Genomic DNA, 20,817 nt, shown 5'->3' with positions numbered 1-20,817 from the left:
GCCAAAAAAGAAAATTACAGACTAATATCCTTGATGAATGATGATGCAAAGATCTTCAACAAACTCCTGGCAAATAGGATCCAATGCATCATCAAGAAGATCATACACGGGATTAGATGATTTTTTCTTGTATACAATACAAAAACCCCATCCTCACACCTGTATTTTTGCAGCACTATTCACAGTAGCCAGGCTCTGGAAACAAGAAAGATGCCCTTCAACAGACAAATGGCAAAAGAAACTGTGGTACATATACACAATGGAATATTATACAGCCGTCAGGAGTGATGAAGTCATGAAATTTTTCTAAACGTGGATGTACATGGAATCTATCATGCTGAGTGAAATAAGTCAGAGGGAGAGAGAGACGCAGAATAGTCTCACTCATCTATGGGTTTTAAGAAAAATAAAAGTCATTTTTGCAACAATCCGTAGCGACAATGATTGGAGGGCTGGAACTTCTAGCTCACTTCATGAAGCTCACCACAAAGAGTGGTGAGTGCAGTTATACAAATAACTACACAGAGAACTGCCATAATAATGTGAATGAATGAGAGAACTGGAAAGCCTGTCTGGAGTACTGGTGGAGGTAGGGTGGGTTGGAGGGAGATTTGGGACACTTGTGGTGGGAATGTTGCACTGGTGAAGGGGGTTTTCTTTACATGACTGAAACCTAATCACAATCATATATGTAATCAAGATGTTTAAATAAGGAAAAAAAAGAATTATTTAATCAAATTAGAGATGAATATCAGTAGAGTTAAATTCCAAATATTTTCCAGACTTCTTCCACTAGAAATTTTCTTATATTTCTGAAGCATTCTTAAATAATTTAGTTTAAAAACTTTTATTTTCTTATTTTTATGTAACATATATTCTCAATGACTACTGAAAAGATCAAAGGCTATTTATGCTTACAAACGAAACTAATAAAAATGAGATCATACAATTTTTATTTAAGTTGCATCCATTTACTCCACAAATTAATACCTTAAAAGACTACATTTAAGGCGTTGGTGCAGTGGTGCAAGGGATAAGGCATCCTCCTTGCCCACGTTAGTCTAGGACAGACAGCGGTTCAATCCCCCAGTATCCCATATGGCCCCTCCATCCAGGAGCAAATTCTGAGCGCATATCAAGCAGTAACCCCTGAGCATGTGGCCGGGGTGTGGCCCAAACAACAACGAAATAGACTGAATTTGAATCATTACTGTTTTCTCTCATTCCTTCTCTTTCCTTCAACCTCCTTTCCTCCGTACATCTTCCTTCTCTCTTATCCCTTACTCTCCTTCCATTTGTTTGGTAACTTTTTAACTTACTTTTATTTCCTCACCATATTCCACTTCCTTCTAATAGTTTTTATTAATTACCAACAAGAGCAGCAATATGAGAGCAGCAAATATAATAGTAAATTTATGTTCTCTATTCAATTAAGAGTCTGGATGTTTCTTGACAAAATTTACATGAGTAAAATATTACTAATGCAATTTTTACTATTCCCATATTTATACGTTTAGCTTTATTAAAATACCATATTTTTACATTTTTACATTTAAAGTGAACCTGTGCTGATTTAATATACATAGTGAAGGTTTTCCCTTCCCATCTCATTAACTCATTTTATCCCAATTTTTGTAAATTCATTTAAATTCCACTTTTTCAGTTACATATTGTATTAATGTTATAAATTATAGTCATTGTGGTACAATATAATTGTGTTGTGCTGGTTTCAAGAGTTTGTTTCACTTTAAAAAAGTAAACAAATAATAACAGAAGAGTACTTGACATTTATCTAATATTCTACCATTCTGAAACATTATGTTATTAAGCCAAAAAGAAATAGCTTAGTGCATAGCTATAGCATTGCAAATAAGAAGAATGTAGGGGAAAAAACAATCTCACCCAAACACATACTAGCTTCTTTTTTCCCTGAACTATGTTTGAGAACTAATATTTGTACTTAGCTTTAAGAACTTTCCATTACTACTTCTATCTCTGTTATATAAACAACTTCCCATGACAACAACTATAAAAGTTTGCATTTCCATTTAGAAATCTTTTATTTTTGTCATGTTAATGAGAAAACCAAAATTACTTTGATTTCCCATGGTCATTATTTTAATTAATACCTCAGTTAAGACACCTAGGTATTTCATACTATTAATATTTTTGTTTTATTTTGTTCAACTGCTTTCAATTTATAAATATTTTCTCCCATAGTTTTTACACAGTTGTCATGATAAAATATAATATAAAAGAAAAGAAAGTATTTAGCAACTTAAAAATAATAATTGGAAATTAATAAAATAAAAACTCATAACTGTTCAAACTTCAATATTATACAACACTAAGCAAATATAAACATCTTTAATAAAATATATAGTAATAAACTTAAAATATGTTTTGTTCTGTAAACAGAACATTGTATTCCAAGGTGTAAGTGGAATTAAAATATATAAAGTTGTCATTGATTAATAATTACATATATTTTAATTTCTATTTTTTGGAGCCTCTCAAAAATTGTTCAGGGGATCTGGGAGTACTTACCTAGGCTCATGCTGAAAAAGTATTATCACATTTTCTTTATAAGTTTTAGAGTTAGAGTTCCCACATATACATATGTAAACCCTTAGTGTATGCTTTACAGTAGCAGTTTAGTTTCAGTCTTTAAAATGTTGCCCAGTTTTCCTTGTATCATTTGCTAAAGAATCTTTTCTTAACTGAAGATCTTTAAAAAGAAAAGCAAGATAGATTTTTTTAGTCTGAACCTAAATATATATAGAATTTTGCATCATAGGTACCATATAAAATAAGTTAAATTCAAATATTAACAAAATTAATTCTCTATCATTTTGTCTCATAATTATCTTATTGTATATTTTGTATATGTAGCATTTTAACACTTAAAAATCTAAGAAAATCATTATCAATTCTCTAGAGATCTTGTTTTTAATAATTTAATTAATTTGTTTTTACGTGAAAAGGGATAAAAATTGTGTTCAGCTTTGAGACTTAGCAGCTGAGGGAGTGATCTGTTTATTATTTTCACAAAATTTGATGGTTTTTAGATGGATTATTTTAAACAGCAATTCTTCATGTCCAAGGGATCACAAGTAAGTACAAAAGAGTAAACAAGTTCCTACTAACTAGAATAGTTTAATACATTCTTGCCTTAATGATGAATTAGATGATACCTTTGAGATCCCTTCCAGCTGTACATTGAAACTCCTAGACTACGGAATTACTACAATAAAATTATCTCATTTCTGAGCAGTAATTTGTGCGTTTTATATCATTGGAAAATGTTTGGATAGGCTGTACTTTTCTTTTGCCAATATTTAAGAAGCTTTGGTATACATTTATAAACATACCAAATGTAATCCAAGAAGGGTGCATAAAATGAAAAACATTTATCACTGGAAGTCATTTTTATATATAGTAGTTGTTTCTACATATTTTAAACATTTTTCTCTTGAAGTAAAAAGGAAAGCACTTAAAGTAACTGTCTTTATATTTACATAGTACCTTCAGATAAGACACCTGTGTAACACATACTATTAATGTGAGTACCTTGTTTTGTAAAATATTACTAGTACTTTAAACTTTTCAGAAATTATCAATAAATATACTAATTTAATCAACAATTAACAGAGCAAGTTCATTTTCTGCTTTCTTCAATCATTACTGAAATTATAAAATCATTAATTTATGCTAATAACTAATATTACAAATTAATATATTTTGAAAACCTCCAATTTATAGTTGAGTGTGGGAGAGTATGGGATTTTTTGTTTTGTTTTGTTTTAAATTCTTTGATCTTTATTATGAAATTTGTTGTACTACACCTGTGAAAATTTCCAATCCTGACAATTTCTCACAGTCCCTAACGAAGCCATTGTAGGTGCCAACAATTCTTTTTAATCTGTTGTTTTAGCTCCACATTACAAAATGTTGAAAAAATCAGCCTCCTTTAAAAATATTTAATACTAAACATCAAATACACCATAGATACATTAATAATAATGCATTTTATAAGAAAATATTGCTGATCATGTTGATTTGGATATGACTTTATTCCTATCAGCCTCTGCTAAAAAGAATGTTACTCTAAATCTCTGAATTCTATACCAAGGAGGTTAACACATCTCAACTTCATCTTCCAAATGAGGACAAATTATGTCAGAAAGATATTTGACAAACACAGCAGTTTCCTTTAGAAAAAGCAGAAACCAAAGAGAATGTGCAACACCTCTTTCTAGATAGATAGATAGATAGATAGATAGATAGATAGATAGATAGATAGATAGATAGATAGATAGATAGATAGATAGATAGATAGATGTGTGGATTTTTGGCCACACCTGGTGACACTCAGTGTTTACTCCTGACTATGCACTCAAAAGTCGCTCCTGGCTTGGGGGACCATATAGGAGGCCAGGGATCAAACCCAGGTCCATCCTGGGTCAGCAGCATGCAAGGAAAATGCCCTACCGCTGTACCATCACTCTAGCCCCATCCTAATATATTTCTAATGCATGTCTAGCTTTTGGAATCATTAAAGATTGGTTGCTCTACCTTTACATTCATTTTCTGTATTCATAGAAACTCATCAAAAAGTTCGAGGCTCTGGTAAAGACCAACTTTCTTCCAATAACCTTTATTTATGTTTGCCATTTCAAGTTTCTAAGAGGAAACAAAAGCTTAACTCAAGTTTCTTCATCTCCAGAATTAGAATTCATGGTAAAAAAAAAAAAAGCCTCTCATAGTTGTATCACATGTATATAAATTTCCACATGTTCTTGAGATCATGTATCCCAGAATTTCCATAAATGCAATCCAAATTTTGTGCCAGATTATTCTATACTTATTTTTTTAAAAAACTGAGAAATTTCTGTAGGAATCAGGAGTCCTGAATGCTCTTCTGGTGATACAGAGGTACTGTGAGATTAATAATACAGCTTTACAACATCACTACTTAAATTCAGTAGTACTGTGGGCCCTGGGGGGCACCAAGTGGTGTTCAGGGCCTTTGCAGGTTACCAGTAGGGGTTCACAAGAAACATGACCTTCTGCAAATCAATCACATGCCTCACACATTAAGGCATGTATACCAGAATTTTTCACTTTCTCCTTGATTTATATGGGAGTCTGTTTTGAAATCTTTATCAGTGTATAAAACAGATATTACTAAAACAAATATCGGTTTAGATGATATGCCTAAAACTTTCACCAAGAGAAAACTAATATTAAATTATTAACACATTAATTTTATTCATATACAACCTACCTACTATTAGTTTTCTTTTCATATTTTTTTATATATTTTAGACTATAGCTTTTTTGTTTGTTTAGTTTTGGTTTTTGGTTTTTGGGCCACACGTGGTGATGCTCAGGGGCTCCTCATGACTATGCGCTTAAGAAATCAGAAATCGCTTCTGGCTTGGGGAACCATATGAGACGCCCAGAATCAAACCGTTGTCTATCCCAGATCATTGTGTGCAAGCGTTACCACTGCATTATCGCTTCAGTCCCTAACCTTTGCTTTTTCACATTTTCTACTTTTAATATTGTTTCATTTGCATAGTTACAAACTAAGAATAGAGAATGTTTTACTTAACATTCTAAATTGATGGACAATAGATTGCCTTATCTTTCCTGTAAGTTGAAATTCAACAGATGTGTAATGCAGGTGTAGATCATAAGCACTCCATATATGCCTGCTTTTAATTTTCATCTAATGCCTTTATTGCTTGCAAGCTAGTCATGTATGGTGTTAGAAAAATTTTGAGATACTGCCTAATGAGTTTTTAATTAGGAATAAATCATCACATTTTAAGGAGATGGCAAATAACCCCTTTTCTGCAGAAACAACAGTTATTTTTCCTGTCCTTTTGTCATATAAAATTGAGCACTGGGATTCAGATGATTAGAGATTACTTGTCACATTAAGACAATATTCTGATTTAACATTATTCTCTTTGTGAGACAGAGGTAACTTTAAGCAATTTTTAAAAATGCTTCTTTGATGGTTATAAGATGACTATCAGTTACGATTGATATTTAGAAATTATTTCATGTAAGGGTTTATATGAATACAACATAATTGCATTTCTTTTTGCCAATTGCTTTTATTGCCGTATTTAATGGTTTGTTTCATACTTTGTAGTATAATGGATTACCTTTCCTTGTATTATCCAATAAATAACCTAAAAAACATCTTTTTTTTTGGTTTCTGGGTCACACCCACTAGCGCTCAGGAATTACTCCTGGCTGGCTCTGTGCTCAGAAATCGCTCTTGGCAGGTTAGGGGGACCATATAGGATCCAGGGATTCAAACCACCATCATAGTTGTCTTTCTGGAGGGGGGGCACACCCTGTGACTCTCAGGGGTTACTCCTGCCTTTGCACTAAGAAATCGCTCCTGGCTCCAGGAGCTGGGGAATAGAATCGAGGTACTAGAGCCGCCTGATGCTGTACTCTCTCTCCGGCACTATCTTAGCTGTCTATTTTTCTTTTTCTTTTTTGGTTTTGGGGCCACACTTGGTGACGCTCAGGGGTTATTCCTGGCTATGTGCTCAGAAATCGCACATGGGGGACTATATGGAATGCTGGGGATCGAATTGTGGTCCATCCTAGGCTAGCTCGGGCAAGGCAGAAGCCTTATCGCTTGAGTCACCGCTCTGCCCATAAATAAACGTTTTAGGTTTAATTCTAACTATAAAAACTGGCAGTATTCCATGTGTTGAGAATTAACTATATATCTATCTCAAGCCATATTGGGAACTTTATGGTTTCAAATATATACACATATATAGAATAAATTTTAATGAGTTATCTTAAACCTTTTAGAAAATGTTCTCTTGTATCAGTGTTCAGTAATATAACTTGGTGTTACGTCATTATAAGTGCCTTTTATTGTTATTTTTTGTTTTATTTTGGATTAATAAATCCTATACACTTAATACTGAGGTATACATTCATTGGACACCCTATACATGTTTAGCAGGGATTCGGAATTATATGTGGTTCCAGGAATTGTATCATATGATATAAGTAAGATATGTGTACCATTCGATATGTGTACTAACTTTTATACTGCTGCTACTACCAAGATAAATAACTTTTTATATTAGATTTCTTATTAATTGTAAAAGTGCAATAAACATGGGCATAGTACGATATTCATTTTTCAAATAAGACAAAATCCGTGGACTAGATATAAAACTGATTGACACCCTAGCTGTAATGTGTATTTATGGTTTGTATTTACATTTAACTTTAAGAGAGATTTATTTGTTGGCTTTGATTTTATTTTTGTATCTGCATAGAGACTTCATAGCAGACACACCCTTACTATTTTTGTATTTTTGACTTATTGCCAAGAGAGTTACACATCTTTGTAGAATACATTAAAGTGTAATATATATATATATGTGTGTGTGTGTGTGTATATATATACATACATACATACATACATACATACATACATACATATGGTCTCAAACTCAATTTACCTGGGGGCCACAGGAGGCAAAGTCAGGGTGAGGCAGGGCCGCATAAGGGATTTCACTTACCGAATATTCGCAATAAAAAGTCGCATTAGTAAGAAAAAAAATAGCAAAAAATCGCATTAAACATTTGCATACCCCGAACAGAACTGCTCGGGGTATGCGAATGTTTAATGCGATATTTTTTCTTACTAATGCGATTTTTATTACGATTATTCGGTAAGCAAATAATCGCGAATACTGCGATATTTGAAGGCCAGCCACGGGCCACAAAATGTTGTATGGAAGGCCGCAAACGGCCCGTGGGCTGCGAGTTTGAGACCTCTGATATATATCCTTTGTTTTGTTTTGTGTTTTGGGGGATCATGTTGGCAGTGCTCAGGGTTTTTCTCAAGTTCTTTGCTCAGAAATTACTTCTGGCAGGCATGGGGGAGCCATATGGGATGCCAAGAATTAAGCCATGTTCTGCATCATGCCAGACAAAGACCCTACCCTTGTGCTATCGCTTCAGCCTGATATCTATCTGTTTTAATTTATAAAAATCTTGTTTAGAAAAGCAGAGTTGAACTTGGGGATTAAGAATAATGGTACATTGAATAATATTGTGTATTACATGACCCTAAGTAAATATTGCATCTGGTATGTAGGTATAAGAAAATGTTTAATAACGTGTTTCCAAGGTGCCTATACGCCTAGGTGTTTCGGATACTACAATGCATAATCTTTTATTTTTAATTTGTATTAATTTATTTAACACACTATTTGTGTGTTTTTAAGTAAGCAAGGTTTAATTATCCACTTGAAATAATCTCTATGTACTAGTTTATATTTTAATAGCATAAAATATAGATTTTATTTTATAAACTTAATTTCTATGTATTTGATGGGGCCTCTTCTCATCTCTCTTCAGTTCTGTTGACCCAGTTAGCACTCGTCTAATTCTTCAGTGCTAAAATTATTTTTCCATTTATTATGCTATAATATGTTGTAAAAAGTTTGCACCTTCTATTTTAAATAGTCATATGATTAGGAACTAAATTATTCTTTTTATCGCAGAATATTCTAACTTTTCTTTTTTTCTTTTTTTGATCATTGTATATTGAGACTTGTTATATATAAAGTATATTACTATAAATGTATTTTAAAGCTGTATATAAGAAAAAACCCAATTGTGAAATATTATAAATACATTTGAAGGAAATTTAATACAAAAATTTTTGAAGAGCTATATTCCATATGTTATGACAGAAAATTTGAACAAAAATCAACTTATGTGATAAGAACCCATATGATAAAATATAGATAAATTTATTGAAATTGCATCTAGTACAGATTATTGAATATTAATACACTTTTGGTGATTATATTTGACATTTTTGTATTTTTAGGACTATATATTGAAAATTATTTCTTTAATTTTTTCATTTGGAAATGCAATAAATATAAGATTTTATGTACATTTCTATTTGATAGAATAATAATTAATCTCTAGAACATGTTGAGTTTGAAGACAAAATTAGTATGGGACCTTTGCTTTAAGGAAGTTTGCTATCCTAATTTAGAAAATACATTTTTAGTATGCTAATTCCCACTGTCTTATATGAGGTGTTGTTAATTATAAATACAGCATATTGTAGAATGCACTTATGTAAATGTGTGGCTTGTATAGAGGCATGCATTTCTGGTAAGAGCTCTACTAATCTTGCAAATATATTTTATATTTAGGTGAGCACAGATATATTCCATGTTGCTATTATGTTGGTGTTTCTTTAAAAATTATTAAAATAACATATTCCTGTTAATATTGGAATTGATCTAAATATTACATAGTATTTAAGAAAGGGGCACAATTTCCCTCTTGATATTTTTAATGTTTGTTGATAGCCATATTTCCAGTTTGGGCATTGAATTTCAAGTTATGTTTACATTTGTAAAACTTAAACATTTTTAGTTCATCTAAATATCTTATTAAGTAGGAATTATTGTAAAGCTAATTCTGAAAATACCTAATTTAATTATGTAACACAATTCAAAATAGTGTTTGTGAAATGGCTGCTAATGGTATTTGGAAGAATTTCTTCTAGTCTTTTCACTTTATCAGGAATCAGTGTAATACACTTTTACTTATTCATTCAATGAAGTTTAATATTGCCAATTTATTATCATCTATTCTTTTCAGTATACATCTCTTAATATTTTTGAATATTTGCAAGAATAATTTATGCTAGTAATTTTCTTGTTTTTCATTTTGTTGGTCTAGAAACACAAAGTTCAAGGGAATTCAAATCAATGTGTTAGTCAAAATCTGTTCTCAGAGTTTCTAGATTCTTCTAATCTCTCACTTCTTGTGAAGGGTTTTTATTGTTCATAGTTAATATTTTATGGGAATGTTGTCAGTTCCTTAGAGAACCCAAAGGACTTATATATATTGCTGAAATATGATGATAATTTCTGTCAGTATGTTTAATGTTAGCAACTGCAGGATTCCTCTAAATTTTAAGGAGAAAAAGAGTTTCAGACTCATCATATAAGAAAAACTGTATAAGCTTCAGAAAATTCTTATTATTCTGGATGAATGCTTGAGGACCAGAGGGACAGATATGAAATAGATGCTTCTTTAATGGTTAGATGGTTAGCCTATTTTTCCTCTGCCTATTAAAATGTTCACAGAATAGGAATTTTGAGGACAGTTATTCACATTTTTAATAAGATAATTTATGCTAAGGAAACATACCTGAATGTACGCATACATACATATAATGTATATGCATGTATACACACATATTATCTGAAAAGTCATCTTGCTTTTAATAAAAGAGCATTAGTTAAAATGATTGAAATATTCAAAATATTTAAGGTTATTGCTGATTGACATTCTTTAGCTATTCTACTAGAATAAAAATCGCATCCAAATATTAAACAAGTCACAGATCTGTAACCAAAAGAAATTGAAAAGTGTTGTTAACTTTAGCAGTTTTTAAATAAACCTGTTACAATTAATTTTTGATATTTTTCCCTAAATGCTACTTTAAAATTCTTCATGTTCAGAATTATAACATAATGTAAAGAATCTATAATGAACAGGGGGGGTTGTGCTAATTTTTTTGTTTGTTTTGCGGCAATACCAAGTGACGCTCAGGGGTTACTCCTGGCTATGCGCTCAGAAATCGCTTCTGGCCTGGGGACCATATGAAACAATGGGGGATCGAACCGCAATGTTAGTGTGTGCAAGGCAAATGCCCTACCGTTTGCTCCACCACCAATGTCAGGTACCCACTGAGGTTTTGCCTTAGCCAGGGGTGTGGTTGGGGAGGTGGAGCTGCTCTTTTCAGGGACCCTCCTGAGCCTCTTCCACCCAGGTAAGGCGACCACTAAGTTTTAGTCATGCACTTTCCACGCTGTAAGGCACCTCTGGGTCTCAACAGGGATAACTACATCATCATCACTGCTCTATTTGACTATTTTAATGTGATATTTTGCTTTGTATTGTTTAAGGGGTACACGTCCAGCTATAGAACCCTGACTCAGTGCTCAGACATAATTCCTTTTAGTACTCAGGGTAATGGGATTAAATAGAGTCAATCACATTCAAAGCAAGTGCCTTAAACATTATATTTGTTTTCAGTTCTCTGATTTTTCTTTTCTTTTTTTTTTTTTTTTTGCTGGGGGGGGGCACTCCTCTAATTGCTGGAAGGCAACTATTGAATCAGGGCTTCTCTCCAGCAGCTATATATATGTATGTATGTATGTATGTATGTATGTATGTATGTATGTATGTATTTTTTCAACAAGATAATGAGGCAATAGTTTTGAAAAAATAATTTTATTTTATTTTATTTTTGTTTTTGGGCTACACCCAGAGGCACTCAGGGGTTACTCCTGGCTCTGACTCAGAAATCGCTCCTGGCAGCCTCCCAGATCATATGGGATGCCCAAGATCTATCCTGGGTCCATTCAGGTCTGGCGCTTGGAAGGTAAATGCCCCACTGTTGTGCTAAAGCTCCAGCCCTGAAAAATTAATTTTAAATGAACCATTTTTAGTAGAAAAAATTCTCATTTTTTGATAGTATACATCATTGGCTGTTCAATATGTGTGAAGCCAAAACTAGTATCTAATTAAGGTGTAAAAAAAGAAGAAACAAAAATTCTACAATCACAGTTTATATGCTTACCAAGCACTAAGACATGAAATGATTAAGAGACAAATTTTTCATTATTTGCAAACAATGTGATTATATACCAAGAAAACCCAAGAGATTTCCCTGGAAAACTGGTAGAATTAATTAGAGAATTTAGTTAAGTGTTGCATACTAGACAATACAAGCCTGAATAATTATAGCAATTTCTATTAATACAAGATTAGATTGTCTGATAAATAGACTAAACACAGCAAACCATACTTTGCTGAGTTTTAATACATCTACTAAAAGTAATACATTTTTTTAAAAAGTAATACATTTTAAATGAAAAACATATATATGTATATTTGTACCACATGTGTACATATATATAATTATTCTATGGAACACAGATTAATTATTATAGTTCCAAATCAGTCATATTCATTGAGCACCTATAATATTCCAGGATTCTAGTTATGTAGGCATCTAGATGACATTGATAAAAGTAATTTGCAAAAGATTATAAACCTATAGAGTTTGGCTTCTGTGCCTTAAAAAAGCCTTCTAATGTTTAATTATATCATTTCCTTTGATTTCTATCACAGTCATACTGCCTGAATTCATTTAATTCTATTCCTATTTATATTGTATCTACCCTGAATTTTAGTAGATTATATGTACAGACATTGACACTCTCTGTATTATTCATCTAATATTTTTATTATTTGTTAGGTACAAAGTATTGTTATAAAGCTCATATTGTTTCTTTTACTTTTAATTTGATAATTTAAAGCATATTTTAGCTGCATTTTCCTTGATGATATTGAATTGTTTGCCAATTAATACACCACATTTGAGTTAAAGATCTTTTAAGCTAGGCACTTAGTTGACCTCAGCAGAACAAATACTGTTATCGTGAATATCTTTGTATATATGAAATACTCAAATTATCTTTTTGTTTATACCTGTGCCGCAAATTAATGCTTACTCTTTCTCCATTACTCCCAATTGATATCTTTTTGAGTTATACATTCAATGTTAGAATATTTTTGTTGTTGTTGTTGTTTGGGTCACAGCAGGCAGCGCTAAGGGATTACTCCTGGCTCTACGCTCAGAAATCACCCCTAGCAGGCACGAGGGACCATATGGGATGCCGACATTCGAACCACAGTCCTGCATGCAAGGCAAACACCTTACCTCCATGCTATCTCTCCGGCCACAGTGTTGGAATATTTTAATTATTTTAAACAACTCTCCTGAATAAATATAAATATATCACTCACAAGGTTTATCTTCTCTTTTTTACTCAAACCTCACAGTTGATATTTATTTCTCCTTTATTTTTTGATATAAAAATATTTTATGGCAATGTAAGTCAATTATTTGAATCACTGAAAAACTATGCCCAGAGCATTACCTGAGAACAGACAAGTGTAATGAACTGCCACCTCTAAATAATTAATTTTCTTTCTTATTTTTTCTTTTTTTTGGTTTTGGTGACACTCAGGGATTACTCCTGGCTATGCGCTCAGAAGTCACTCCTGGCTTTGGGAACCATATGGGACGCCGGGGGATTGAACTGCAGTCCATCCTAGGCTAGCACTGGCAAGGCAGACACCTTACCTCTAGTGCCACCACACCATCCCCTAAATAATTAATATTTTAAATATAACAGAGCAATATAACTTTATATCACATTTTATACTTATTAAAATTTTAAATTAATAGTTTATAATTAACTGAAAATTTATGCATACACAACTTTCTATATTACTTTATGTGAAATGTAATTATTTTGTACTATAGCTCATTAATATAAACAATGTTTTGATAGATATTTCTTATATTAATTTTAATGCATTTACCACTTATTTTACTGTATTATTTAATAGGCTAGATTAATTTAATATTTATGTTTAATAGCAATGTTAATACATATTAAATTTTACTATAAATTATGAAAAATTTTAGCAGCATCTGATATAGAACTTTTTATATCAATTATTTTATGATTAAAGTTTATTTGCATTAAATTTGTTTTAGCTTATATACTTTTCATAAAAGTTAACTGTATTTACTACATTGTTAACTCTAATAGTGCATAAATAATTTATTTTCTCTCTACTGAAATTTTTGTAGCACTTGTAGCTTCTTCTATAAGTCTATTTTTCAGGGGTGGAAAGGCATTAATCTTGACAGAAATTTGTCTTTGCAAAGCTTTTTGTTTGTTTGCTTTATTTTTGGGCCAAGGCTGGTGATGCTCAATGCTTATACTGACTGCTCAGGAATGATTTCTTTGTGACTATCTGTTACAGGAGTCACTGGTCTACCATGTGCAAAGAAAATAGTAACCTGACCCACAGTTCTTGCATCAATAACACTTTTGCTGTAATTTAAGCTTATAAACTTTATTATTTATTTTATTAATTTTATTTTTAACTTTTTTAAATATATTTTTGAGCCACACCTAATAATGCTTATGGGTAACTCCTCTTTCTACACTAAAGAATAACTCATGGATGTGCTTGGGGGAACAAATAGTATGCTGAAGACTAATAAACCTGGTTCTACAGAGTGCAAGGCAAACACCCTCTCAACATACTATTACTTAAGCACTGTTTCCTTAACTTCATGCCATTTTTTAAAACTTATTCTTATATTTTTATTCTTTTTCAGGTGCATTCTTGATTTTCACTTGCAGGGTTGACATATCTCTGATATAGTTTACTTCTTTGTTTGAGAACTATAAATATCAACTTGACTTGTAATATTGGTTAAAATATATTTCATTAAGCAAAAAAAAAAACTGCTAGAGTTGATTTTTACCTGCTCCACATGACTTATGATGAGAGTGAATGACCTAAAGTAAGAATGGTACAAGTATTACAATCTGAACTCAACACTATTAACAAATTAAATTAATGTATTTATTGAGATGCTTCCATCATAAAAATATAGAAAATAGGGGCTGGACCGGTGGCGAAGAGGTAGGGTGTTTGCCTTGTCCACACTAGCGTAGGACAAACTGTGATTAGATTTCCCACATCCCGTATGGTTCCCCAAGCCTGGAGCGATTTCTGAGCGCGTAGCCAGGAGTAACCCCTGAACAATGTCACAGGGTGTGACCCAAAAAGCATATATGTGTAGATATATATATATACATACATATATATACAGAGAGAGAAAATATTTGTAAAAAATATAACATGATAATAATATCCAAATACAATAGAGATAAGGGCCAGTAGCATCCGTCTATGGTAGGAATATTGCTACATATAGTAGGGCGCACAGTTAGGACAGAGAAGTGACCACTATTACAATGAAGTTTGTAAGTGATCACTCTGGACAAGAACTGGGTGCTGAAAAGAGATAAGTATCATGATATTCATTATACCTCATTCAGTGTCAATATTGCAAACCCGTGTCTAAATCAAAAAAAAAAGCAGAGAGTAATTGAGATAAGAAGAAAAAGAAGATGAAAAAAATAAGAAAGAGAAAAGGAGAAAGAAGAGGAAGAAGAGGAAGACGAAGAAGGATATGGAGGAGGAGGAAGAGAAGGAGGAGAAGGATAGAGTCAGAGGAGGAGAAGAATTTCTACCACATAGGCATGAAACTGGCAAGGTGACAGTAGTGGGGAGAACAGAATGGAAAAAAACAAAACAAGGACGCTGGTGACAGAAAACATGCACTGGTGGAGGGTGTTGGAAGTTGTATGAACAACTTTTTAACTGTGTATCTCAATTAAAATATATATTTATTTAAAATGTATATTCAATTAAAATTTAATATGAGATTAAAAGAAAAAAAGCATTTGTAAATCTATTATTTAATGTATTAGTTAAATAACTAGGAGTTCTTTTTTGAAAATTTCAAATATAAGACATTCTCCTTATGTGTAGGGAGTGATGCTTGTGGTGATAGGGGGATTTTGAACTATTGGTGGTGCAAAAGTCAAACTTTTGTTTCAGGGATCACTCCTGACAGTATATAGGGACTAGATATAACCAGGGATCAAACTGAGACTTTCTTTTCTCATGGGCTCTCTTTGTCTTATATTTCTTTTGTTTGGGGTCCACATATAGCAATGGTCAGAGTTTACTCCTAGCTTTGTACTGAGGGCTCTCTCCTGAAGAGTCTCAGGTAAACAAGATGAAAGGCAAAGGCCATAGTTTTTCTATAAAGATTTATTTTTATTTGACCTTTATCGGTTTGCTTTTCAATTTAAAGTTAATTTCATATGTTTGTACAAATTCGTGGTTTTATGTATCTCTAAACAATCATGCTGAAAATAAAATATTTTTAGTGAGTTGTACCACTTTTTAGAAACATAATGATTTTTCCCCTTTGCAACTCTCTTTTACTGTTTCTTTTTAAACTCCTCTCACAAGGAGAAATATATTTTTATAATCATTAATTTACTCTTTTTTTTTTTAACTCCGTGATAACAGCAATGGAGTTAAGAGGAGGAAAAATAAGGTACGACGATAGAAGACACTTAGAAATGTCCCTGATTCAATGTCACTATGTGACATTGAAATACTACTGTGAATGATTTGTAATCCACTTTGGTCAAAATAAAATTATTAATTAAAAAAATAAGAAACTCTTAAATATTGCTTTAAATGTGTCTCAACCACGGCAGACACTTGTGCACTCGCACTGAGTCCTGCAAATTTTGCCTTCTGTGCCCAGTCCACATGCCACCTCTTCCTGAAGCCTGCTTAGGCCTGGTGCCTTTAATGGGTGGAGTTCTGGGGTCTGGAGTTGAGACGCCAAAGGAAGAATACCAACTCCCTCCTGCTAGGCTCACAGCTCATCCAAGGGGTCGAGCCCGCATTGGTAGATGGATGGAGTGACTCCTCCAGGACATGATGGCAGTTAGAAAAGGTTTGGTCAGCAGAGATGCTGGGGCCAGATCTTTATATTGGTTAGTGAGTTGTAGCACTTTTTTCTGGACATAATTCTCATAAGTGCTGAATTATTTGCAAGAAATCTTTATCATAAATTAAGAGTGCCTATTTTCAAGATAAGGAAGGATAAAATATTTAAGTAGAGTAAGAGGAAATAAGTTGTCAACAAGAAAATATTCAAGACATTAAGAATATTCAAATATTTAGGCTGGAGTGATAGCACCGTGGGTAGGGCGTTTGCTTTGTATGCTGCTGCCCTTGGGACCCACCTTGGTTCTATCCCTGACTTCCATATAGTCCCCTGAGCTATCCAGGAGTGAATTCTGAGCTCAGAGTCAGGAGTAATCTCTGAGAATTACCGGGTGTGCTCCCCCAAAATAAAATTCAAATATTATAATAACTAATTAAGACATGTGGACAATCAGAAATCATTAATATGTATTTATTAAAAATAATTTAATCTAGTTTTAATATATTTTGGGGGCATATGTTGCTAGTTTTTAACAAAGCATTTGATTCTTATCATCTTTGTGACCTTAAAACAACCATAATGCTTCCAACCTATTTATAAATACCTTAGTTACATAACTTTACAGCAGTCAAATAAAATGAGAATGTCTTGTCTGGCATTTGAAATAATAAAATTGATACAAAAAATGTGCTGAGTTAAATAGCATTCTGTGTAGCTAAACCTTTTATATTCTCATTGCGACATTATAACTTGAAAGTTACAATGAAAACTGTATTAAACTGAACTTAAACAAGTTTGCTTATTCATTAATTTATATGAGACATTTTACTGCATACCTATCAAGCTTTGTTGCAAGTGATGGGTTAGTTTCAGCGATAAAATGACAGAAACTGTCACTGCTGTCAGAGTGCTCATAGGTTAGTGAGGAAGACAGTCTGTCAACAATTAATTACATTGATCCTTATTTATTTTTCACTGATAGTAACAAAAATGGAAAAATCTGTGATTTCTTTGAAAGCATATAGAAGTGATAGTGGGAGAAAACTAGCAACATTGGGTGAAAAAGAAAGAGTTCCCTGAACATGTAAAAATTTAATGTGGACTTGAAGGATGAGTGGGAGGTAGAGAGGTTAGTTTAGAATGAGTGGAAGGTAGAGAGAGCATGGAAGAGAGAACAAAGAAGGAAGAAGGGAATTCCTACTTCTCTTTTCCCAAAGCCTTGATTCTTAGAGTGTATTCAGAATCTACTCAAAGCTAGTAGTTTTACTTCTTGTATCCTCCTTTTTTTCTCTTTATTTTTTTTATTGGTCAAAAGAAAACATTAAGGTAGGATTTGATTAAATAGGATATAAAACAATCTGCAGAGAAGGAGTGAATGTAAACCTCAGAATCCCCACAGGTATTAGTGAGTTTAAATTGTAATCCCTGCTGACTGTTGTTACTGTTCCCTGGATAAAACATTTGCAGAGTAAATGAGGTAAAGAGCACACAACATTGCCTGCGGCCTCTCAGTCCATATTGACTACTTCAGCATGGAGGCTAATGATTAAAAAGATATAAGAAGTTTTCTGCTTACAACCTTAAGACGGCTGTTCAGAGCAATAATTTTCATCATGTTGGAGGGTAGTTTGCTTTCTTATTAAAGTGTTACATCCAGGAATACTATCTGGTTCGGGCTATCTTTATATTTCCTATAAAATTCATTCTAATTTAAATATTTTAAGGGTAATGATCTGTAGAGAAAATATTTTTCCCAATTGCTATATTAAAATTGGCATAGGCTTTTATTCATAGTCTATATTTAGTCACTCAATGAGAATACTTGCAATCAGTGAGGACAATGATGTTTGTCCTCATTATGTTATTTTGCAAGGGTACATTTTCTATATGCCCATGACTACTCAAGTCACCACTTAGTTTGTGATCATGCATTTAATTAAAATGCAAGCATTAATGCATTAGCTTTAGTATTTTCTTCTTTCCTCTCTGGTTGAACAATTAAAAAAAATGCCCGGGAACTACAAAATGACTTTTTAAAATACAGTATGCTACAATTCTTAAATAATGTCCAGATATATATATATCCTACTTCTATTTTACCATGAGTTTAATGCTAATCTCATTTTGGAACATTTATTGCCTGAATATTAATGATGCCATTTAGTCACAAAGGTTTGAAGCAAATCTACTCTAAATATATTCCAAATATCACATACAATATGTTAAATAAATATCTTAAGAAGCAAGTTTGTTCATGTTAGTTCTAACTAGCTGTACAGAATGACCCAAAACACTGGAATTGTGGTATAATTATTCCTCTAATTTTAATATTCAAAATTATATTTTTTATCATTATCTTTCACACAGTGTTGTTCATAGTGCTCTCTCCTAGTGGTGCTCAGGGACCATGTGATATTATGGGATCAAAATCAGGATCTTATACATACCAGGCATGTAGTCCATATTTTGAGCTCTTTTGGACAATGATAAATGCTTTTAAACTTATTGCAAAAGCATTCAATTATTTTTGCTGTTAAATCTTAGTGACAGATTATGATTGGAATAAAATAATTTTTAGCATTTTTGCTTGAACTATTCTATACTTTAATAAAATGTTACAAATATAATTTAGCATAGTTGTTTATGTACTATAATTTTCTAAAATGAATTTAGGTTTTAACTGGAGGTTTAGGATGTCTGGGGCTCTAACTGGTGATTCTTGGCCAAGAGGCCAACAGTTTAATGATGTACTATGTTGGGAATAGCTGGTCTGCACAGACAAGCGCCACATCAGTGATAGTTGAATTATTTGTGGTTCCATTAATTGAACACATTTGAGAAACATTCTTTTTTTTTTTTTTTTTAGTTTTTTTTTTTAGTTTTTGGGCCACACCCCGCGGTGCTCAGGGGTTACTCCTGGCTGTCTGCTCAGAAATAGCTCCTGGCAGGCACGGGGGACCATATGGGACACCGGGATTCAAACCAACAACCTTTGGTCCTAGATCGGCTGCTTGCAAGGCAAACGCCGCTGTGCTATCTCTCCGGGCCCATTTGAGAAACATTCTTAACACTCACCCAGTCTTTCCCATCCATTGAACCCAAATTTGGTTAATTTTTATATTAACATATGTATTGAACTAAATTTTTAACAATTTGAATATATGAATATTGAAATATTTGATTTTTTCCATCATTTTGTTCTATTCCCTGAGACATTTATTTTAAAATAGTACTTAACTATTGTTTTTCAGTATTGAATGTGATATAAAACTGAGTATAAAAGAAATTAACAGTTTTAGAATGTATTTTTTTAAATCAGGAACTAAACAAAGCATAGTTAATATGATAAAGCACCCTATCCCAAAACTATAAATAAGGAAAATATTTTCATTAATTTTTAGTTTGGGGGCTATACCTGGCAATATTCAGGGCTAAATTTTTGTTCTGAGCTCAAGAAAAACTCCTGACTGTATTTTGTGGAACAAAAGGAATGACAAGGATCAAACCTGGCAAAAAAAAATAATAATTTGAGGTTAACTTAAGCTAATATGCATGTACATAGAAATGTAAAAAATACTATGCCTCTAATATTTAAGGAGTTACATAAGTTTTATGGCTTTAGATTGCCTTGTGTGCTGTTAAGAAATATTATAATGTGTTATAATCTGGTGACTTGAGGGACAAAGTAATTGTACATGAATTCTGTTTTATTTATCTTAATGTTCTTTAGCTGAAAGTTCAAAGTTAAGGTATCAGCAAGGGGACTTCTGAGAATTATGTTATGGGTGATTGTCCTTCCACTGCAACTTTACCTTGTTCTCTTTCTTAGTATCTTTGTTCTCATAATTAAAAATAAAATGTTAAAAAAAAAAGCCCAACTACTAATACAGCTCCAAATAATCTTTGAAACTCATTATTAATGAGAAAACCAACATAAAGAGACATGGGGTCATTGGTACCCTTTTACATGGCTGAAGTGGTGAGATTTATCTCTAAAGTCAGGGTGATAATCCCTTTATCAATATTCTCTTTCTCTGTGAAAAAAATTTAAGTTACTGAAATTTTAGCGAGAAATTTAAAATTATTCTAGAAAAATAATCAATTGATTATATTATGCCATAAGATATATTTTAATAATTATAGAAATTTATATACATAAATATTCAATTAAATGTGATTAGATTTTCACAGTTTTATGTATATAAAAATTAATGAATCTAATCATTGAATGGATATGTAGTTAAGAAAATAAATCCTTAGTTATTTTTACTTTGAAAACTCTGATTTCTTAGTCAAAAATAAAA

The sequence above is a fragment of the Suncus etruscus genome, chromosome 5 (assembly GCF_024139225.1).
Source record: "Suncus etruscus isolate mSunEtr1 chromosome 5, mSunEtr1.pri.cur, whole genome shotgun sequence".
NCBI classification, from domain to species: domain Eukaryota; kingdom Metazoa; phylum Chordata; class Mammalia; order Eulipotyphla; family Soricidae; genus Suncus; species Suncus etruscus.
This window is presented reverse-complemented; position numbering follows the sequence as displayed.